We start from the raw sequence: 24,668 nt of genomic DNA, 5'->3' as shown, positions 1-24,668 counted from the left end.
AATTGGCTTATTGAGAAAGTCTTTTAAGATATTCGGTGATCAATCTATTCTGAAGAAGTGTTTTAATTCTTTTATTCTACCTTGTTTTGAGTATTGTTCTCCTGTCTGGTCTTCAGCTGCTGATTCTCATCTTAATTTGTTGGACAGAAACTTACGGTCTATTAAATTTCTTATTCCTGATCTAGATATTAATCTCTGGCACCGTCGATCAATTAGTTCATTATGCATGTTGCATAAGATTTTTCATAACTCTGACCATCCTTTACATTCAGATCTCCCTGGACAATTCTATCCTGTTCGTAATACTAGGCAGGCAGTTAATTCTAATAGCCAGGCCTTCTCCATCATAAGACTCAATACTACGCAGTACTCAAGAAGTTTTATTCCAGCTGTTACCAAGTTGTGGAATGATCTTCCTAATCGGGTTGTTGAATCAGTAGAACTTCAAAAGTTCAAAGTTGGAGCAAATGCTTTTTTGTTGACCAGGCGGACATGAGTCTTTTTATAGTTTATATATGACATATTTGTTGTTGACGTTGTTAATAGTTTATATATGATATATCTCTTTTGACATTACTTTTTTTGAATGATTTATTGTTAATTTGTTCTCTTCAGTTATTTATTTCCTTTCCTCACTGGGCTATTTTTCCCTATTGGAGCCCCTGGGCTTATAGCATCTTGCTTTTCCAATTAGGGTTGTAGCTTGGATAGTAATAATAATAATAATAATTAGCGGGGGTAGGGGAGGGTAACTTGGTACCGCCTCCCATCACACCTGTGATTGAGCTCACTTTGCTTGGAGGTAGGACTTCAAGGGGGATAGGGCTGGTGGATAAGATTGCTTAAATAGCTAAGGTTTGTATAGTTAGGAAAAATACAAATTATCTACGAATTTGTCAGTTGTTCCGTAACTGGAATACAAACCACGCTATTTAATAGGGGTGACTCACCCATTAGGAAGGGTGGACGTCCCACCCAATGTGGCGTTTGGGTTTACTCGGGGGCTCCTTAACTGAGTGTATCAGAACTCAAAAAATAAGGAGTCCCTGCACCTCTCTAAAACCTTGCTACGCAAGGTCCGCAGCCTACGCAAGCTGTGTGTTGAGGTATGTAGAAGTGTGACTGTCCTGGTAAAGTTATTTTGAGTTCTTTAGAAGGAAAAACTGTGTAACTAGGACTTTCCCAATAACACCTTGTCAGGGTATGAGGACGCAACAGTATGACAAACTTATAACAGAGTTTGTATTTTTCCTAACATACAAACCCGAATTCTTTACTATAGGAGATATTCTAGCACGAGGTGGAAAATACAGCGGAAAACCTTAACTAGGTCGTTAACGACCGGGCCGGTAGTTATCCCCCTGATGGGGGTGGGGAACTGCCGGCCGGTAGCTACTGAGTACCTTCAATCGGATTCTAGCTAGGACTATATTAGGGGGAGGTGACGGAGGGAAGATTTGAGTAAAGAATTCGGGTTTGTATGTTAGGAAAAATACAAACTCTGTTATAAGTTTGTCATTTGTTCCTACACTAAATACAAACCCTCATTCTTTACTATAGGAGACTTAGTCTTGAGGTCAGAGTGGACGAAGCGTTCTCTACTCCTAGAGAAGATAGTCCTCAGACTAGACTCTATTAATGAAGTCTCCCATTACTTTCTCTGTAGATCCCCAAATCCAGCATGACTGAAGGTTTGTAAATACGTAGAAACCAAAGTTTCAGCATGAAGAGGGTCGGGAGCAATACCAGGACCCTTTCATATCAAGGGTTCCCCTGATCTTGAAAAGGGGAACCCTCGTGACTACAAGCATAACTTATACCCTGTGATAGGAGTCAGATGAGTTTCATACCTTATTTCCATTGATGAGTCCAGCTGAAACTGGTCACAGACTAGGATACCCAGATGGGAGGAAGAAGAAAGAGCAGAAGATAGATGGATGTTCTTCTAAAACCTAGTGTAACTTGGAATCCTCGATCAATGGCTACTGTCACCTGAAAGGGCGTAAAGGTAGTTACAGCACCTGCTGGCCTGCCACAATAGGTCCTATAGAAAAGGTGTTTAGACACCTATGTGTCACATCTGATAAATAGTGAGAGGTGAATGTAGATTGGCGCTTCCAGACTCCAGCTCCTAAGACTTGGGGGACTGAAAAATTCTTCTTAAACGCCAAAGAGGCAGCCACTCCCCTAACTTGATGGGCTTTGGGTTGAGCTGCCTCAGAGTCTCCGTGAATGGCTCTCGCAATAACTTTCTTGAGCCAGAAAGAGATGGTGTTGCGAGAGATTCTCTTCTTAACCTTGTTGGTACTGAGGAAGAGATGACGGAGACGTAGTCTGAAAGGTCTGGTGCGTTTCAGGTATTTCCTTAACGCCCTGACCGGGCACAGTAGCAATTTGTCAGTATCCTGAGTTGCCCGATTGAGGCTGGAAAATTGAAATTCTCTAAACCTCTCATCGGCAGATGAAGGATTCTGGGTTTTGGCCACAAAGCCTGGCACGCAGCTGAGAGAGACTCCCCCCCATCCTCTAGTATGGGTGACTTCGTACGATAGACCGTGAAGTTCACTAACCCTTTTTGCCGAGGCCAGCACTACTAGGAAGACGGTCTTAAGGTTAAGGAAGAAATCAGAGGCCCTATTTAAGGGTGGTGGTCTAATCTCCACTGGGGGGCAAGATCTCTCAAAACCGCGAATCAACAAGGAAATCTCTTCTGAGGTGGAAAGGTCAACTCCTCTCAGTCTGCAGATGAGGCTTAAGGCTGAACGATAGCCCTTAATTGCCGAGATTGACAGGAGTTTCTCCTCCCTGAGGTAAACTAGGAAGTCTTCCACTAAAAGAAGAGAGGGATCGAGTGGTGACACGTCTCGCCCTCTACACCAAGCTGCAAACACTCTCCATTTTGCTTGGTAGAGGTTTGTGGAAGATTTGCGCAGGTGCCTGGACATAGTGTTCAGCCATTTTTCCTGAAAAGCCTCTGCTTTTGAGGAGAGACTGGACAGCCTCCAGGCGTGAAGTTTCAGGAAGGGAATTCTCCCGTGGGGGATACCACTGTGTGGCTGCGTCAACAGGAACCTCGGCACTTGAACCAGCAGGGAAAGGAGATCTGCGTACCACTCTCTGCTTGGCCAAGCTGGAGCTATTAGTGTTAGCTTGCAGTACCGTGAGATCCTGAGTTTGTTGATCGCCTTTCTGAGCAGGCAAAAGGGAGGGAAGGCATAGGCCTCCAGGTTGTCCCAGGAGTGTTGGAGGGCATCCTGGATCACTGCCTGATGGTCTGGAACTGGGGACCCGTAGCGAGGAAGCTTCGCATTCAGAGAGGTGGCGAACAGATCTATTGTGGGTAAACCACACAAAGCTATTACTATCTTCGCTACTCGAGGATCCAAAGACCATTCTCCACTCAGCACTTGGTAATGCCTGCTCAGCTGATCCGCCACGATGTTTCTCCGGCCCGGAATAAACCTGGCTGAAAGGGAAATGTTGTGGCTTTCTGCCCACTGGTGATCTGGACTGCCAACAGACAGAGGCCTCTTGCCAGAGTACCCCCTTGCTTGTTGATGTACGAGACGGCTGTGGAGTTGTCGCTCATCAGAACCACCTCTCGTCCGTGTAGATCTTCTACAAAGAATTTTAGGCCTTTCCAGGCAGCTAATAATTCTAGGTGGTTTATATGGAGAGACCTCTCTATCGAAGACCAAACTCCTGATGCTAATTTGGGGCATAGGTGGGAACCCCATCCCAGTAGCGACGCGTCCGAAGAGTTTTAACTTCGGACTCGGGTTTTGGAGGGGAATGCCCTTTTGGGTGTTCTCTCTGGTCGACCACCAATGATGATCTTGTAGCACCAGACTTGGAACCTCCACTGCCATGAATGGGGACTCTGACTTTTGAGACCAATGGGTCTTCAGATGCCATTGGAGACTTCTCATTCTCGATCTCCCGCCTGGAACCAGTTTTTCCAGAGAGGCAAGATGGCCCAGAAGACACTGCCACGACATGGCTGAAGGTGGTAGTGGAGATAAGAGATGGGCGATGGACTGATCCAGTCTCCAAAGCCTGTCTTCCGACGGAAACACTCTCCCTGCTTGGGTGTTGATGGACATACCCAGATAGTTTAAGACTTGGGTCGGAGTTGAGCAAGACTTCTCTGCATTTACAAGGATCCCCAGATCCTTGCAAAGAATCAAAAGTCTTCTCAGATGATCCAGAGCTAGCTCCTTGGACGAGGCCAGGAGAAGCCAATCGTCCAGATATCTTAGCAGACGAATTCCATGTTTGTGCTCCCACAAAGATACGAGTTTGAAGAGCTTCGTAAAGACCTGTGGGGCGGTCGAGAGGCCGAAGCACAGGACTTTGAACTCGAAGATTCCACCCTGAGCCAGGAAGCGTAGGAATTTCCGAGATGTGCGATGGATTGGCACTTGGAAATAAGCATCTCTCAAGTCTACAGATGCCATGAAGTCTCCTGGACGTACTGCTTGGGTCACGGAGGCCGCTGTCTCCATTTTGAATGGAGTCTGCTTCACGAACTGGTTCAGAGTCGAAAGATCTATCACTGGTCTCCAACCCCCCGAGGCTTTCTCTACCAGAAAGAGGCGACTGAAAAACCCCGGGGAAGAGTCGGAGACCTCTTGAATGGCGTCTTTTAGAAGCATGCTCTATATCTCCCGAGCTAGGGCTTGCTGTTTCCCGGGATCCCGAGGGACCTGGGAGGACGAGATCGGGGGAGGAATTAGAGGAGTAGGAGAGTCTATGAAGGGAATGCGATATCCCCAACGAAGCACCCTTATGGTCCATTGCATGGCCCCCATAGCTTTGCACCTCCTCCAACTCCCCTGCAGGCACCCCCCTACGCACTGCAAGGGAGGAGACGAGACCCTATTTTTGTCTAGGGTCCCTCCCTCTGTCTTTAGCCTTGGGAGGAGCCGACTTTCCTCTGCCCATTGGTTTGGGTGTAAAAGAGGGGCGGCTGAGGTTCTTGGCTGGCAGTGGAGTTGCGATTGTTGCCTTGGGTTAAGGAATTGGCTGCTGCTGCATTGGACGAAAGGAAGCAGCCTTTTGCATTGCAGTGTCCTGCGTCTCCTTCCTCCTAGTCTCTAGGGTAGAGGAGACTGCTTGTCTAGAGAAGAGGAGAGGTTGCAGAAGATCAGAGTTCCTTAAATCCGATTTCTCAGATTTACAAATGCTCCTATGCAGTCTGGAGACTACTGATTCCCTTCTTTTGAGGATCCAGTTGCCCCACCAGTTCCTGTGAGGAACTGGTTCCACACCTCCACCGAAGGAGAACCAGGAAGTCCAAGGGCAGGCTATACCGCTCGCACGTTATCTGGAAGAGAAGCAGTAACAGAATTATTTCCGATGATGGAAGAAACTATTCCACTGGGGGGGGGGGGGAACTTGATACTCCTGCCCCGGGGGAATGGGTGTTGAGTCAATGGTGCCGCTCTTCCTTGACTTCCCCCCGGAGGAAGGAGGCAAGGAAGAGTCTGAAGGAAGAGATCGAGAGGCCGAAGAAGAGGCCCGAGACTCCTTACCTTTCGACGGCGAACCTGGAGGTAATGAATCCTTCTTGGATTTCTTCTTCTTCCTCTTCATGAACTTATCCCACTGCGTAGGCGACCATTCCTTACATACTTGGCAGGGGGAGCCTTCAGCACACCTATGACCTCTGCATGAAGGGCATAGGGAATGAGGATCCACCTCCAGTGTAGACATAAATGTGCCACAAGATTTCAGGGGAATCCCATTACACTTTCTCATATTAGAGGACATCACATCTACTTAAAGAGTAAAAGAAAAAGTTAATGAAAAAAAAAAACACGAAAGAAAGGCTAGTCTGCCAGTCAAACAAAACCGGGAACAGCGGTGTTACCACTGCGACGGCTAGAATTCGATTGAAGGTACTCAGTTGTTACCGGCCGGCAGTCCCCCACTCCCATCAGGGGGATAACTACCGGCCCGGTCGTTAACAACCTTATTAAGATTTTCTGCCGTATTTTCCAGCTCGCGCTAGAATATCTCCTATAGTAAAGAATGGGGGTTTGTATTTAGTGTAGGAACAAATTGGTCTCAATACTAGGTACACAAGGGAGTATGGTTTACCTGCAGTGGTTTGAGGTCAGCTATGCAGAGAACCCAGGATGCTGCTTTCCCCAAGAGAGGGGAGAATGAAGAAAAGAATAAGGTCCAGTCAAACCTTTTCATTCACGCAGACTAAAACCGGGTAACAATGCCATCAACCTTCTGCTACTTGTCCAATAAGGAGCTTGAGGTTTTAAACCAGCCGTTGTGCAGCCACCACAGGACCGATAGAGAACGTATCGAGTCTCCAGTGGGTTACGTCTTGCAGGTAGTGGGATGTGAATGTGGTCTGACGATTCCACACCCCAGCTTGAAGAACCTGCGTCACTGAGAAGTTTTTCTTGAATGTCAGGGACGTAGCTTCGCTCCTGACATCATGAGGTCTGGGGCGACATGACGGAGGAGGGTCTGGATTCAGTGCATGGTCTATGACCTTGCGAATCCACGCTGAGATGGTGTTCTTGGTAACCCTCCTTTTGGTCCTTCCTGTGCTGACGAATAGTGCAGACACACGAGGAAGGGCTGCGGCTGTTCACTTAAGATACAGCCTCAAACTCCTCACTGGGCATATTAAGAGATGGCCAAAAGCTAGCAGGAACACAGTCTTCCAAGTCAGGTGGCGATCAGTTGCCTGGCGTAATGGTTCATAGGAAAGTCTCTTAAGAGACCTGAGAACTAGAACCACGTCCCATGGGGATGGTCATAAGAGCACTGAGTGACTAGCACAAGTCGGCAAGTGATGATCCTGAGAACACTAACGATCACGAACAGGAGAACGACGAGAAGATTGGCGATCTTGCGAACAGGAGCGCTGCCTAACGGATGACGAATGTAGAGGGCTGTGATCGCTAGAAGACGTGGAGGTCTGAGGGTGATGGGAGGGCTCGTCATCAGCAGGTGGCCGTGAAAAGGGAGGGCAAACGAGTAGGAAGGTCATGAACAACACTAAATGGAGAAGGCAAGAGATGGGCTTCACACAGACTATGCGTTGACAGGAGAAGAGACGGCAACAACAGGGCCAGCAGGAACAGGATTACTCTGGGCACCCAGCAGAAGGAGCTTAAGAAAGACTTCCTTAGAAGGAGGTCCAGCAACACCCAAGGACAGCCAAGCGTGCAACACATCTACATTGTGGTAGTGTTTCACGGCAAAGACATACAGTACTTTATACTTATTATCTGTACTTTTGTAATATGTAGTGATATCTTGAAGAAGAATTGTGAATGAATATGGACTCTATCACCTTCCTCTGGAAAATGTGCCTATCCCAGGTACTGGCGGATTAGAGCAATGAAGAGGAAAATATAAGAATAATACAAAAAGTCAATCACAAAATTAACGCCACTAAGGCAGCAATTACTTTCAATAAAACCAGTTTAAAGGTTTCTTATGAATACCAGGGACAAGGTACAGGACGCCTTGTAATTATTAACATTATTAACCAAGCTACAACACCTCCATAAAAAATAAGATGGAAAGGCACGTTTTCTGTGAGCCCGGTAGGGGTGTACGTAAGATAGCGGCTGCCTGTATGTATGATGATGGCAGACTATGAATACGGCCGTGTAATGGGGGTCGCAGGGGGGGGGGGGGTGGAGGCTTTAGCACCCCCCATCAAGTAAGTAGGTTAGGACACGGCTTGTAGGTTAGGTTAGGTGGAAGAAGTTTAGGTTAGTTGTCTATTTTCTATACACACAGGAGGAATTGGCCGCTGATATAAAAAGACTACGTCCGGTAAGTCCTGGCAAATAAAAACTCCAGTGTTTTGACCGTGTTTCATTAGTGTTACTCGGTAGTCAACCCACCATAACTAAAAAATTATGGCTTTCCACCAGAAGTCATTATCAAAAGCATTCAAAATACCTATAATTATGGTAATATTTCGATAGATTTCTAAAATATTTTGATAAGAGTCTAATGGTCTTTTCTTCGCTTGCGAAAAAAGAAAACCTTCAGGCTCCTATGTACTGGGAAGCGGTACATGCAGGGTGGGACTCTATCGAAATATCAACACGATTACACCATGCACCCATTTTTTTAAAGCCATACAAGATATTGTTTTCATGGTAAACATTAGATACTTTACAACAAAACTGGAATTTGCTATAAGAATGGATGAGTGCTGGCTAGTTGAGTATTTTTCTCTATATGTTTAATAGGGGCTGGGGCATAACTTACATACAGGTATTGGACTGTCAAAATGTGAGCTATGTTTTTCACTCCAAGTCCATTGTTTACATCTGAGAGACAGAAGGGAACTTTTTTGCACATGTGTTGTTTCCCATGGGTTTGGGGAGCTTTCTGTGCATTTACAATGATGTATTTGTCTGCTGGTTTCTTTAAACAAATTAACAGTTTACAAGTAGTACTTCTTCATAAGTTCCCGGATGTTGTTCTACAACAGCCATATTTCTCCCACTTACTCCATCGGTTTCAACTCAACCACCATCACATAAAGCCGTCTCCAAGAGGGAAGTTAAGGGAAGTACATCAATCTATTTCAAAATTTTGTGTAATTTCATTTATGTCAGCAACTGACTATGATGGAAATGCTCTCTGTTCAGTGCAAAGCTATTGTTACTCGTGAAATTAACAGCGAAATAATGCCTCAAAGTTCCGATTTTAACTTAATTTTTTTGGGAAGACCAGCACATTTCTACTGCAAAGCTTCTGTAAAGATTGCCAAAACAAAAAGGATTTATTAGTGATTTACTTTTAGTTGGAGACCTGGATAGGAGGTCCAGCTAGCGGTTGTGACCTGGGAAGGGGGTCCAGAGGGGCTTGCCTCCGGATAGGGGCTGTGACCTGAGAACTACTAGATTAGGTTAGGTGGGTTTGTAAGGTTCTCTTACAATTCTCAAAAGTTATAAATAATCAGCGCGGCGAGATGTAATCACGACGCGACCAGAAAACTTACTGAAGGTCGAGACCTGAGTGAGCACGCTCTCTGACCCAGGGTCGCCTCATGGCGCGTATTCCTCCGCCAGAGGTTCCCCCGCATAGAAAATGGAGATAGGGTAAACTACACAAAATTTTGGTCGGTTGGGAGGAGATCCCAAATACTCCTAAGAAAGTAGTTCGAAGTAAGTACTCCGTGTTGGAACAAATGAAAATGTTATCATAAATTTCCAAACATTTATTCTAGCGATACACACTTCGTACATATGGCGGTAGACTTCACACTAAAGCAGCACCCAACACGTACCCTAGTCTAAACCTATTTGTGACGTACCCTGGCCTATTTGATATAATTTACAAAAATATAACTGGAATAAAACAACAGGAACTTTCTGCTTAAATAAATGCTACTAATAACATATAATTGGACCAATTACGATAAATTCAAGTATAATTACCTGTGGAGACGCAGCTATGGGGCCTTGGACAAATCTCTTGATTGGATAAGCTTCGTTAGATCATCATCTCTAGGGTGCCTGTCATTTGGATAATGCTTTAATTATAATTTTGTAAATTACAATTAATATATAAAATTAAATTATCTTATGCAATTAAGATGTGTAATTGATTGTAATCAGGACTATATAAGTAATATAGCTGTATATGAAAACAAATTCCCTCAGCACTCGCACTGTTGGAACGTATTTTTCTACATGTTAGTTAAGTACCATATGCAATAGTAGGACACCTGGAAATTCACATCAGGACCCTAATTTGTTATTTTGCAACGTGTGTGAAGAAGGACCAACAAAATTCCGGTCCCGAGCTAATTTCGGCAGGCCCGTGCAGGGAGAGCCGAAGAAGAAGACACCATGAAAAATGCTGCTAGGTCACGCAAAAACAGATCTAGTTCGGACGGGTTAGTCTTATTATATTCTCTATTTCATGCCGCATGTCCGGCCATTTCTTTATGCATTCCTTGTTAATATATAGATGCCATTGACAATACTGTACATTGTTTTCTCAACTCTTCACTCCATTTGGGGAGCCACATGGAAACTCAAAACCACTATTTGTGGGTATATACAAATAGCGATATAATTCTGAGGGAGGCGATATGTTATTATTCGATTAGGGATATCTCGATCAGTTCACTCAAAAAGTTCCGAACAATGTTTCTGACGAGCATTCCCGATGCAGAGCCTTTGTAGTTTGTTGGGACGGAGTGAAAAACCACATTTTAGACACAAGAACATCACCTAACCGAATGTTTCTGTTTCCTACCTAACCTAACATAACCTGACCAACCTAACCTAACCTAGGACCCGTATCCTTAGACTGCCGTGCTCTTATCTTACCTGTGCCAACGAACTACATTCACCCAAAAAGTCAGTTATAAATCAAATACATTTTCGTATATTACTAAGAATATTTTATGAACCCATGGCTTATTATCATTATTAAATGCTAAGCTACAACCCTAGTTGGAAAACCAGAATGCTATAAGCCCAGGGGCCCCAACAGGGAAAATAGCCCAGTGAGGAAAGAAACAAGTAAATATAAAATATTCTAAGAAGTCAATCCTCAAACACGGTTTGACAGGCGTTAGTAGCAACCCAATTAAATACACTTTTGAAAAAAACGAAAGGCAAGTGATTCTGGGTCCACGTTCCATGGTTCCTCGTTGCTCTCTCCACAACAGTGAAAACACGTGGTCTTGTAAACAGACACCAAAATTATCAGTAACCAGAGGATTCAAGTTATCTTACCTTATTCAGATTCACAACGCTCCGTTGACCTTTTTCTTTCACAAATATCCCCAGTCACACCAAGTTGAGTTTATATATTACACAATTTCACAATGGTGTTGGCTCCTCCCTAGAGAAATGGCTTTTTTGAGGCACTATGTAAAACGCGTGTCACTATTGCAAGAGGTCTCTACTTTAAGGTTCCTCGTTGCTCTCTCCACAACATTGGATTGTGGGCATACTACTAAATGGAGCACATTAGGTGCAAAGTGCTGCCATCTGCAGAAAATTCATTATCATTAGTTTACCTCCTACACAGACGGCTTCACAGATTGCATACTTATACTTCTAACTTCTAGGACCTTTCCAATATACCGGGAAACTCTTTAGTAGGGGTTTCTAAATTTCCTTAACTCATTACAGTTAAAAACATTCTCAGTAGTATCCTCTGGCTCCCAACACAACACACAAAGCCTATCATTATCATTCCTATTTCTATAATTTCCTTTAATTCTTGCGTATTTAACCTTGTTTTTAATAACTATTGCTGCCTCATTAGTGTTAAGTTCTCCTGTAATCTCTTCTACCATTACTATTCATAACCTCAATTTGGTAATCTCTGCTTTCTGTTCTTCTATTTCTTTTTTCATTTCATTTGCCACTTTACTTTTTCGAGTTCTTGCTTTTTATACTTTCTTACTTGGTCATCTCTGCTTTCTGTTCTTCTATTTTTTTAATTTCATTTGCCACTTTATTTTAAACTTCATTTTAGAGATCTTGCTTTTCATACTTTCTTACTTCTTCTATTTTAATATCATATTTATTCCATATTTCTATGATACTTTTTCCCTAACATTTCCCATATGTTTCTCTTAATTGATCGTCCACTACCTCCTTAATATACCCAAATTTAACAACATTCTCTCTTTCTCTCTCTCTCTCTCTCTCTCTCTCTCTCTCTCTCTCTCTCTCTCTCTCTCTCTCTCTCTCACACATTTAACATTCTCTCTCTCTCTCTCTCTCTCTCTCTCTCTCTCTCTCTCTCTCTCTCTCTCTCTCTCTCTCTCTCTCTAAATCTTCCAAATAAACTAATAATCAGGTTTTTAAATCAATACAAATAACCCTTTAAGTAAACTTGTGTTTATTTATTCATGGTTTAGATTAACCCAAGAAATTAATAGTGAAGATGGTAAGACAAAGTTAACCGTGATGGGGAGCCATTGTAAATATTTGCTATAGAGTTACTACTGTAAGGACAGTGAGACAAGCGTCACCAAGATCAACTGATACTTTATTCATATGTGCGTGGGAGTATATTACAAGGTGCGAACGGAAAGGTAGGATGGCGCTGGCGCCAAATCAGATTGAATTGCCCGCCAAAATATATGTTTTCTTACACTTACAAATATACGAATTATGAGTTAACAGAAACATGTACTGAAATAATACATATGTCAAAATGTAGCTCTGATAGAGTGGAATACATATACATGGGAAACCACGGTGTGGCGAAAGGAGAATTTGAATAAATAAACAGTTTGTTGATTTTCTGGACGACGAAGGGAGCGGTGTCCTTACACTACTAACATATTTGGTCTTCCTCAGAGTGTTAACAAAACCTTGTATTTACCGTCGTTTTATGTCTAAACGGCAAGTTTCCTGTCTATTATAATGTCTAATGAAAGGATTATCTATAGAATTTATAACCTAGAAATAAAAGTCTAGCTTACCTCAAGCCAGGCCTCCTTCTCATGTTTACATGTCACTCAAAGAATGTTATTTTAGAAAGGGGACTTCATTTTCAATCACAGAATGATGTAAATGGCTTATTATTTTATGATATAAAGTATTCATATCGTCTCTAATAAAAAATGAATGAACTTGATGGTGTATAGCAGTATCTTTTTTATTTATATTAGTTCTATAGATTTGCCTGAATATTGTAATGGACCCCATTAGAATATGAAGGTTTTTGATCAGTGGGAAAATTGAAGGTATTATTATTGTACTGTAATCCATAATAGTCTGAATTGCAATATAATTAGTAAAAGAGTACATAGTTTATGCGTTTGATTCGTAATAATAATGTATATATTCACACGTTATTGTGGCGAGCTGTGTAGTGACCATCTGCAAGTAGGGTCTGGCAGGCTGAAACCATATGACCTACACACTCAACTGCTGCAGGACAAAACTCTCACAGGTCGTTTCCTGATATGCCCGTCATTTTCTTGAAACCGTTTGCAAGGAGGCCTTAGGCTTGTGCTCCTACTATCATCCTTTCTCCATCAAAAACTAAATTTCCATTCTTTATCCATTTGAGTGACTCTTCTTTGTCTGTGTAACGTTTTTCTAATTCTTCTTGGAATCTTCCTATTCTGGTGTTTCCACCTTTCCATTCAAAGTTTTCCCTCTATGGAACTGAATTTGTGCCTGGTCTTCCTGGCTATCATTGCTGCTGGAGTCTATTCAGTGCCCTTTGTTTCTGCTAGCAATTCTGCAAAGTTCTTAGCCTGCTTTGTTATTGAAGTTAGTTGGCTCAGGGCTTCATTTTGATGTTTGGGAACCTTCTTGATGTTTTCATCTTCAGAGCCTTTAAGTATTGCCCAGTTCTTACTATTGCTGCTCTGTGGGCTTGATTAATTTCGGCTAAGCCTAGTCCACCTTCTATGCGTGGGAGGTATATTCTGTCCATACACTGGTTTCTATATGTGACTTTGTGCAGGGTGAGAATCTTTCTGGTCTTAACATCTATCCTATCTATCTCATCTTGTGACCAGTCTACAATACAAAAACCAAAGGACACCACCCCTCATACCTTATGTATGTGATGCAGAAAAGGAGTACTTTCTTCTCCGCAAGGGACCATTTAACATTTTGAAATTGTCTCCCCCCCCTTTTTTTTTGGGGGGGGGTGTTCCTTCCCTTGATGGTTGCTGGGATCCAGGATTAAGACTTAGCTGATCTGGTGGGAATCCCTGTGTGAACTCTTAAATGTCCAGTGAGATGGTGTTTCAAAGTAAATGTTTTACTACAGACATCGCACTTGTATGGCTTCTCTCCAATGTGAATTTTAAAATGTTTAGTGAGAAGTTCTTTCGAAGTAAATGCTTTGCTACAGATATTACATTTGTATGGCTTCTCTCCCGTGTGAATTCTTAAATGTTCAATGAGAAGTCTTTTTACATTAAATGTTTTGCTACAGACATTGCATTTGTATGGCCTCTCTCCCGTGTGAATTCTAAAATGTCTAGTGAGAAGTTGTTTCGTAGTAAATGTTTGCTAAAGACATTACATTTGTATGGCTTCTCTCCCGTGTGAATTCTTAAATGTTCAATGAGAAGTCTTTTTACATTAAATGTTTTGCTACAGACATTACATTGGTATGGCCTCTCTCCCGTGTGAATTCTAAAATGTCTAGTGAGAAGTTGTTTCGTAGTAAATGCTTTGCTACAGACATTACATTTGTATGGCTTCTCTCCCGTGTGAATTCTTGAATGTAATGAAAGACCATATCTATCACGAAAAGCTTTCCCACATTCACTGCATGTACATCGCTTTCTAGCTAGAGCATTGGAGTCAACATTACCAAAGATACTTTTTTTCATCTGCTTCTCATTTATTTGATTCACCTCTTGATTCAAAACATCTTTCTGTAATAATTCTCTTCCACTGATTACACATGAAAGTCTTCCCTTTTCTTTTCCTTTATCCTCTTTCACAGCTGTCCCTAAGTAAGTGTCTACACTTTCCTCATCATCGACATCCCCTTTACAACTTAATGAACCATTTTCACTCATTGATGCATCGTACACGTAGGAATTTTTTAGGTAGCTTTCGCTAAAATCAAATATTTCCGGCTCTACTTTGACTTCCATTTTTGGATCCAAGAAAAGAGCGCCATCATTAAAGAGAGCAACACTGCCAGACGTATCATTATTTTCTGGATTGACTGCAGGTGAAAATAGATCTTCAATTTCACTTTTCATTGGAAATTCAAAGGGTGGTTCAGAATTCATCATCCTCTCCATATCACAAGATGACAAACCCTTTAATATTATTTTCAATAGACTTCAAAGATGAAATTAAGACTAAACTTCCTATTCTCAGACATCATACTGTACAACAAAATCTTCCAACATGACCCTTTCTTTTCCAGTCTTACGTCTCTTGCATATACCTTCAGTAGCTTACAAGCTTTAGCAGCAAGAGGTGGATGATTCCTTCCTTTGGGATGAGAAGTCTGGAAGAATAGAAAACTACAATCAGTTGGAGAAGAGAAAAACTCAATAAAAATAATGGAGTTTTCTAAAAAATAAAATAAATTCATAAAGTACTGTAATTTGTATTTTTCCTAAACATACAAACCACAGACTTTGATCTGTGTTCTATCTGTTCTTGTTACACATTTCAGGCACCTAAAAATCTCATATCCTCTGTAGATTTTATAATCCCCAGTATTTCCTGTGACATTTTTGGTTTCATTCTTTAAATAGTTTTCCCCTTGCTCTTCAATATGACAAAGACATTTCATCCATTGTCTTATTTCCTTTACTATACTTCCTCTCCATTCATCATCAAAATTGTCTTGTTAATACTGCTATGCACCTCTTAGCCTTCCTCCAAAATAAGGAACAGCACGATGCTTTATAGTAATCTTGCACGGACAGGAACATTTACCACAATGGCCACGATGACCACACCTGTAAAATATCACCCCAGTTCTGTCCCTCGAACACCAAAGTTGACCTGGTGTTAAATGGTCTATGCTTCTGCTTGAAAGTTCACCGGGATACTGATCGAGTAAGAGATTTGGGAAGAGATCAGGGGGTCAATTAGGAAGTCAGAGGTTTCTTTAACTTCGATGAGGACCCCGAAGGCAAAGAATCTCTCTTAAGACTTCTTGCACCTATGTCCAAAGCTCTCCCACTGGGAGTCAGACAGCTGAACGTTACATCTCCCCCATTTCCTTGAATGGGCGATATTGTATGAGAGACCAGGAAGTTCACTAACTCGCTTGGCCAAAGCCAAAGCTAGCAGGAACACCGTCTTACAAATTAGGTGGCAATAATGGCTTATAGGGAGGTCTCTTTAGAGAGCTGAGAACTCGAACCACAGTCCATGGGGGAGGTCTCACTTCAGACTGAGGAGAGGTAAGTTCATAACTTCGTATGAGTAAGGAAAGTTCTAGCGATGAAGAAATGTCCATTCCATTCAGTCTATAGGCGAGGTTTGAGGCTGAGCAACAGCCTTTTACTGCTAAGACTAACAGGCACAATTCCTCATGAAAATACACGAGCAACTCTGCTATTGCTGGAATGGTGGCATCGAGAGGAGAGATACCCCTTCCACAACACCAACCATAGAAGACTGTAGGGAAATCTTAGCCCTGGCACTCTTTAGCCCTCTAAGACCAACGCAAGGTGGTACTGGACTTTGAGGGCTTCTTGGTGTAAAAGTCATGGTCTAAGACCATGTCTTTGCCCTCTCAAGGGGGTATCTCTGAGTTGGTAAACAAATTGAGAACCCTCATGAGAGTCTGAACCTGCTAGAATGCATGTTCCGACACTTTCTGCTCTCCTTCCAACATTGAACTTGCAGCAAAGTCTCCTTCTTCAACACCCAAGAGCTCTTTTCGGGGTGGGTTGCAGACATTCCTTGAGTGACTGGCTGCATCTGTAGAATTAGAGGTCCTTGAAGAGGACTTTGGAAGAGTCTTGGAGTTCTTAGGTTCCTTCCGAGGAAGGAGGTAGGACTCATGCATTGAAGGCCGGATTGTCATGTCCCTCATGACTTCCAATGGTGGTGGAGAACTATCCATGCGAGGGGAAACTTTCTCCGAAGGTGGAAGAGAGGAAGCCCCTCCCTCATGCAACTCTCTCGGCAGAGGTGAGGTAGGAGAGTGTCCGGTGGAAGATGCAGAAAAGCAGGCCTTGTTGGCCTAACAAGAGTCAGCTTTCCCCTCAGGAAAGTGCCCGCATCTGAGCCTCCTCTCTTCCTCTACAGGGGAGAACAAGAAGCTGTGGTTCCTTGCAATATGTCTCCTGGAGCTGTAAGGTTGCTCCGAAGAGCTGGCAGACAGAGAAGGCTTGAAGGCTTGCACCACTACTCTGAGCATAGCACTGAACCACAGCTGCTGACTGACTGATGCACTGTCAGAAAGATCCCCTGAAGGGAAAGGGACCGAAGGTTCCCTGTCAAGAGTCTCTGCTGTTGATAGGTCCACCATTGAGGAAGGCAGCTTCGGGATCCTGAACCCTTCTGTGAAGACCCCTTCCCCTTTCCCTGCTGGTAGCACTGTATGGCATTTGCGGGGATGGGAATGAGGTGATGGTGACCTGTCAATTTGGTGTTCAATAAACATAGGAGCTTGTAGAAGCCTGCTCATGGACATGGCGCAAGTGCGCCGATGAGCGTAGGCGCATAACAGGCACTGGTGGGCCGTTGAGATCTTGAGTGCAGAAGAATGGTGGCGCGCAGGAGAGCGCTGGGGCGCAGTAAGGCACTGCGCAGGAGGATGCTGGTGCGCAGTTTCTGGTGAATGCGCAGGAGAGCACTGGCATGCAGGTGGGCGTTGGAGAACGCCGGCGAGCTGGAGGGTGCTGATGAGCTGGAGAGAGCTTAGGCACACGCTGGTTTGGAGAGCGCTGACGAGCTTAAGCTGGGGAGCGCTGTTGCACTGGCAAGCGTAGGTTGGCTGGCGAGCGATAACAAACGATGCTCTTTGGAATGGAGGGGCTACGCTGAAGAGCGCAGGCAATCGGTAGATCGCTGGGGGGTTGGAGGGTGCTGAGGACGAGCAGGAGAAGGATGGTGGTCAGGCAAAGGTCGAAGCACTGGAGAGCAAAGACGCTCTGAAAGCGTTGGAATATAGGCTGGTGCTGACATGCTATTGGAGAGCACTGCTGCACTACAGGGCGCTGGCGAGCTGGAGTGTTGGCACGCAGCTGAACGCTTCGGAAGAACATCCGGATGATGTACAGGAGACAGGAAGGATGACGGCAGGTCGGCACAAAGATCGAACTGGACCAGGGAAATGCCGTTTGGAAGGGCAAACATCCACTGATAGGGATCGCAAACAATCCACAGAAGAGTCCAAGGCCGAGGACAGGACTAGCAGCAGCGTCGTCAAGATAATGACCAGGAATGGGCGAAGGTTAAAGGCCAGAAGACAACTAAAGCAGAAGCTCCTCTGCGGGGGACGTCTGCAAAGACAAAGCCAAAGAAGTGCCTTTTCAACGATGGTCAAAGGTAATCTCTCCGGCGAAGCGGAGGGTGAGCTCCGAGACGTGGGTACAGCAAGCTCACCTATACTAGCAATCCTCCGAAGAGGAGTCTCTATGAGAGAACTCCCCCGATGGTGAGAGTCACTCACAGGAGACAGATGAAGGACTTAGCTTCCCCCTCGAAGGATGGACAGAATGGCGGAAGGTCGGGAGGCAGAAGAAGAGGTCTTGTGTTTTTTTCCCTTCAAAGGAACCTTGGAAAGAGAAATATCCCGCTTTGACTTCTTCCGGCGTTGCCCAAACCTTTCCCATTGGGAGGCAGACCACTCCCGACACTCATTACAGATATTACTACAATCACACCGTTGACAAAGGGTGTGGAGGTTGGTGTCCACGGCCGATATGAAGGTACCGCAGGGCCAGCCTTCAAGTCCAGAGCAGGTACCGCAGGGCCAGCCTTCAAGTCCAGAGCAGGTACGCATGGTGGCAAAAGTCAACACAAACACATACTATTAAAGAGAAAGAACAGACAAAAACCATTAATGGCAGTCCAAAATATAACTTGGTGATGGATGAAGAATGACAATGAGCCAAAACCAAAGTGACCTAAATCATTGGTGTGTGAGAGGGAGCAGTAGCAAGTAACCAAACCTATCCCCATTAACTAGCGGAATGGGTAGTTAACCTTCGATAAAAGTCTTATGGCTCATCTTCCAGCCTCACCGAACGTAATATCCTTATAAATAGCGAAGGTTTATATAAAGTAACGGAACAAAGAAATATTTCTTAAAAGTTACATAAAAAATATTGCTTTTAATCCTTCAGTCTTCTATATTTCATATGCAAACACAGAAAACAAACTTGACCCGAAATTAAACCCAAATGATTGCACTTAGTACAGTTAACATTAGGGTGAGCTATGAGCCCAAACAAATTGAATTTCTAAAAACAAACCATGACAGCCTCTGGACATGATTACTCCTCTATACCACAAATACAATCAATATACTGTAAACTTAATTAATAACATCAGATATTCAATTTTTTAAACTCACATTAATACTGAAACCTGTAGAATTTATTCCTAAACAAATTGGGTTATGGATTTTACCCAGAAGGCCCAGCCCTGGGACTTGGAATATTACTCAGAAAAATATCTTTAAATCTTAACTTCATTCTTGTGAAACCTGAATACAGAACTTTACTAAGAATGCTGTAAAATCATTTGATGAGAAACTCTCTCTCTCCAGAGAGACCAATGCAGATTGAAATGTTTGAGAAGAGCATTTGTGGAAATGAAAGAGAAACCAAATATTTAGATATTTTAATGAAGATTCTTCTCTGAAGGACAATCCAATGAAACCTATATAACCTAAACTAATCACTAAAACCATAAAAGAGATTACATCAAGAAAATCACATAAATCTTAAAAATAATGATACATTTCTACCTTATCACTATACTTATATTCAAACCCCCAAGATGAAGCTATCTCCATACCATAGTACTTTGTAAATAATTGCATGGCTTCATATTCCAATACAAGTAGACTGGATTTTGATTCTTCCTTCCTGCTAACATTCATAACTTCACTACAGTACAAGAAGCAGGTAGAATCATCCAGTATTACTTTCAAAAAGAGACAATGTCACCAACATTCTTTCAAAAGGCTTAATGCTGTATATTATTCTCTAAGCTTTATTTAGGCTGTGACCAAGCCAATCAACTACTGGCCCTGAAACTAAATCAGCGGATATTTCCAAGTCTAAACTTAGTACAAATGCTTTTTTGTTGACGATGTTTCATTTCCTGGTTTTTATAATGCTCATTTATTCAACATTGTTATCTATTTTCAAATAATCTCATTTTTCATTTCTCATATAGTTTATTCTTTACATTCTTATTTCTTTACTGGACCAGGCTGTCATGTATTTGGTCCCTTAGGCTAGTAGAAATTTGCCTTTTTGGGTTCAGGCCATGTCATCCTGATGGAGGGTTCTTTTAGGTAGCTTCCTAGGGTATATTTGACTACAGTGATATTCCCAGAGAATTTAACTTAAGGTCTCCAGAATTCTAACTCCTGGCACGAATATCCTTAGTTTTCCTTTTAGGATATCACATAATATCAGGGGACGTATTCTTGACACGCCACTTAGCACTCTGCACCCCGTATAGCGTTTACGCTTCGAGGGGGAAAAGTGGCAAAATAAAAGAGGAGCCGTTATAAGGTTCCCTTCCTCCGTTACTGTTTGAGTACTCAGATGGCACTATAATCGCCGCCATCTTTATTCCTTTTTCTGTAGCGGTCTCGCTCGGTGGTTTTCCCAGTGCTCTCTCGTAATTTGGATTTATTATGCAATCTCCAGCCTCTTCTTCCTCTGGAAAGTGTAGTATTTGATTCTTATGCTGTATAAATTTAGCTCTGGCCGAAAAGTAAAAAATTGAATCGAATTAACTTAATTTTTGGCAGAGCTACTGCCTACACCGGAGGCGTCTTCAGGCCTTGTTTGTTGGCATAGGAGGCTTTGCCTACCTAGACTGCACTTGAAGGGGTCATGTGATCCCCCTTCTCCCTGCTGTTTAGTCGACTAGTCCTGTGCTCGCAAACCCTAGGCTGGAGAATGGAGTTTATTTTTCTGCCTAGGATGGTGCCGGCATGAGAACTCTGTTTCTCTTTGGTTAAGGGTGGCGGCTAGATGATTGCCGGCCCCCTTTACTGTATTGGCAGACCCTAGGCTGGGGATTGATACTCTGTTCGCCCAGGATGGTGCCGATACTGAAACAGGGTTTCCTCAAGGTGTGGTAGGGCCAACATGCTGCCGTCTCCTCTCACACCTTATACAGGACCCTTTCCCCACCCCATTCTGTCCTTTAGTGATGGCCTAGCCATCACATCCCTGTGACTGTTATCTTACAATCTCGCCGATTGGCTGTAGGGCTGGCTTGGGCTTCTGCTTGTATGGCCTAGTCGTATAGCTTCCCTATCGGACATGGAGCTCCGGGATAGCTGTGTCGGCAGGTCTAGCTGCCGGCAGAAGACCCATTTGCTTTAGAGTGTTCTTCAGTCCTCCCTTGGGCTGCCATTCACATCCTATGGCCGGCAGGTACCGGCACGCAGGTGAATGGGTGGAAGCTTGATTATTTTATGTTCTCCCCTTCCATTAGAACCCTCATTCCGGAGGAAGGAAGTGAAACAGTGCTCTTACATCCCCCTTCACTCCTTGCTTTCTCTCTCATTATTGGTAAGTGCCACCAGGTACTAACCTAACCGGCGGCTGCCGGCTACTAACCTTGCCGGCAAGATGCTAGCTAGACTGGTGGTCCGACAGCCATTGATTCACTGTCACATCTGACTTAGCCAGCAAGAGCCGGCCGAGTCTGGTATACTGGCCACTACCCTGTCAAGTCGCCGGAATCTGGTGGGCAGCCAGCCATAAAGATTATCAATATTGTGTCAGTTGATTTGTGCCTTAGGTTCTATGTAGCAGCAACTAAGGTATATGTATATACAGTAGCCAGTACATCTGTAGTATAGAACATACTGTAGACAGAAAACTGTGGTATAAAAGTATACGGTATATGTATATACAGTAGCCAGTACATCTGTAGTATAGAGCATACTGTAGACAGAAAACTGTGGTATAAAAGTATACGGTAGTTAAATTTTCCAACATACTCTGTGCGTCCAGGCGCAATCTATTGTTGAGACCGTATAAGATTGGGAAAGGAGTTCCCTTTCTATATACTGATAGATGATCACTTATTAATGACCCTCATTATTAATCCTTTAGGAAGTGGGTGTTGGTTACACTCTTCTATCCTTATAGGCTAGACTCTTCCTCTGGGCCTCCTGAGGAGGATATCCCTAGGGTTAATATTAAGGGCGGTCACAGCAATTGGCTGGGCGGGAAACACACGTATGTGTCTTTCCTATTTCATTTCTAGCTTACCTATCCTAAGCTATATGCAATAAAATTAAATGGAAAATATTATTATAACATATATTAGTTTATCTAGTGAGATAGACTACATTATACTCATTTCATTTTCCTCTCTTTACAGGACGACCATGTGAAGTGCAACAGCGTCTTCTGCAACGTGCGTAGCAGGGACTTCTGTGGCCACCTGGAGTGTAGGACACACTCCCGCTGCTCCATCACCAAGGGACCTCTCAAATACTGGGACCCCCAGCTATGTACTGTAGGCAAAGACCTGGTGTATGAGGCTTTCGAAAATCCCAAGACAACGGAGTCAAGGGATGCAGCTTGGGACAAGCTGCGTAGATGGGTTCGTGGCTTTCAAAAGAATGCCATGGGGGCCTTACATCTCTAGTGAGCGTATGAGGGCCTGTCTATTTCCCAAAGCATCAGTGGATGCTGTTATTCCTCAGCCTCACCCTGAGATCCCTTGCATCCAGATAGCCGTGGATACGGATGTCTCGGATGCGATGAAGGACATCCATCTAGATGATGAGAGGATGTCAGCTGTGTCAGTTGACACCGAAAAGGACCTTCTGGCGGAAAGTTGAGATGAGGAGTCAACGTTGGCTCCAGAGACGGAAGAGAATGAAGTCGAAACAGTCTCTGTTTCGTCGGTTCCTGCCCCAGAACCGGTGCCCTCTACGTCCTCCGCTCCTCAACACGAAAAGTCGGACAACACTCTGTCTGCCATCAAAGCTATGATGGAGATGTTCGAGAAGAAGAGTGAACAAAGGGAAGCTGCACTAAGGAAGGAGATTCCACAGCTCGCAGCGACTCGTGGGTCTCATAGGAGACTCAACGTTAAAGATCTTCCCTCGTGTTCCGAGGTAAACCCGTGGAGGCATGCCGAGTACATGCCAATTACGAACGGTAAGATCTTTGTTTCAGAGAAGCTGGGAGCTGTCCTTATCAAGGACATTGCGTTCTGGCCCACCTTTGAGTCCTATCCAGACTGCTTCGTTACTCTAAGGGCGGAACCTGAATCCAAGGAGGAGACAGAGCCTAAGGAGGTCATAGTGCTTGACCATACGAAGGCTCAGGCTTTGCTAGCCAGCAGTTTGAAGGACAGGGGCTTCACCAATTCTAAAGTGCCAGCCCTGAACAAGAAACATCCCTCTTATCTTGCTCCAGCAACTATGGCCTTCCCCTTTGCGAAAAAAGGGTTTAAGGCGGTGATTAAGGCAGTGGAAGCTGGGAAACCTTGCCCTACACTGGAGGAGTGTAGGCCCCTTTCCCTAGCTTTGCCAATGCATCACAAGGACTGGAAGGATATTCAGCTTACCTTCTCAGTCGGGAAGTTGGAGGCTGATATCGCTGGACGTCAGTTCAGCGAAAACCTCCCCAAGTTGTCCGAGTTTCTACTACGTAGGGAACAGGATACAAAGGAGAGGCTTGCTGCCTCTCTTTCCTTCCAGGTGACCCTGGAGGCAATGGCCAGTGAACAGAGATCCCCAGATATGTTCATGGTCATAGCCAAAACACACTTGGCAACCCTAACTAAAGACTTTTATAGCTTTGTTAGGGAGAGAAGGGCTTGTAGAGAGTTCGTGTTTGCCTCGGCTGCGGTCAAACACAAACCAGGAAGTTGATATCTTCCAATATCTGGGGGAAAGACCTATTCCCAAATGAATTGGTCAAAGAAATAGTTGACAAGACCGCCACGGAAAATAGAAATCTTCTCCAGAAGTGAGGCATGTTAACTAAGAGGAAGTCTTCCCCGGATGAGGGTCCCCAACCGAAGAGGAAGACAAAGAGGCCAAGAGTGCCATCTCGCCCTGCTAGACAACAACAACTTCCCGTGACCGCGGTGCCACAGATGGTGGCACAGCCCCAACCCACCTACCAGATGGTACCCCAGCAACTGGTGACTCAGTCACCAGCCTTTACTCCCGCCTATGAGAGGCAGACCACCACCTTTTGCCCCAAAGGTAGGGATCAGGTAGAGATTCCTCTAGACGTCCCTCGAGAGGAAGAGGGGGTAGGGAAGCACGTGGTCAAGGAGGCAAGCCCTCCGGAAACCAGAAGCAATGAGATGCTTCCGGTAGAAGGGAAGACTCCGACTCTTCCGGGATCGTTGGACCTTCGATCCCTGGGCCCATAGACTAATCAAGAACAGACTAGGTTGGAGCTGAAAGACAGCTCCACCATCATTTCCTCAATTCTTCCAACACTCCACCCCCTTTCTGGAAGAATACACCAGAGAGCTCTTGAGCAAATGGGTGACAAAGAGGACAAAGTCCATCAAATTCCAAGGAAGGCTGTTTTCTGTTCCCAAGGACTCAACAAACTCAGAATCATTCTGGATTTGTCACCACTCAACAAGTTTATTGAGAACGACAAGTTCAAGATGCTGACCCTTCAACACATAAGGGCGCTGTTGCCCAAAAGGGCATACACAGTCTCCATAGACATGGCAGATACCTATTGGCACATTCCGATCAATCGCCAACTCCCCTCCTACCTAGGATTCAGGCTACAAAAAAGAAAGTACGCTTTCAGAGCCATGCCCTTCGGACTAAACATAGCCCCAAGGATCTTCACGAAGCTTGCAGCAGTCGTTCAACAACTACGCCTACAAGGTGTCCAGGTGGTATCCTATCTGGACGATTGGCTGGTGTGGGCAGCATCCGAGTCGAAATGCATGCAAGCATCCAAGAAAGCGATCCAGTTCCTGGAACATCTAGGATTCAAGATCAACACCAAAAAGTCTCGAATATCTCCAGCTCATAAATTC

The 24,668-nt window shown here is 44.0% G+C and overlaps 1 protein-coding gene across 5 annotated transcripts in view; it reads right to left on the bottom strand.

The window, feature by feature from the left end:
• LOC137638362 (zinc finger protein 271-like) overlaps positions 1-24,668 on the bottom strand; it is a 235,040-nt gene that overhangs the window by 56,006 nt on the left and 154,366 nt on the right. For 2 of the 5 annotated variants that reach the window (XR_011044114.1, XR_011044117.1), the window contains one exon: positions 9,438-9,515. The gene's annotated coding sequence lies outside the window, so the exon portion shown is untranslated. Of the gene's footprint in view, positions 1-9,437; positions 9,516-10,748; positions 11,320-14,907; positions 14,971-24,668 lie in introns of those variants that run through there. The other 3 variants (XR_011044115.1, XR_011044113.1, XR_011044112.1) reach the window with 3 other exon arrangements.

Source organism: Palaemon carinicauda, chromosome 3 (genome assembly GCF_036898095.1).
Source record: "Palaemon carinicauda isolate YSFRI2023 chromosome 3, ASM3689809v2, whole genome shotgun sequence".
Taxonomy (NCBI): domain Eukaryota; kingdom Metazoa; phylum Arthropoda; class Malacostraca; order Decapoda; family Palaemonidae; genus Palaemon; species Palaemon carinicauda.
This window is presented reverse-complemented; position numbering and strand designations above follow the sequence as displayed.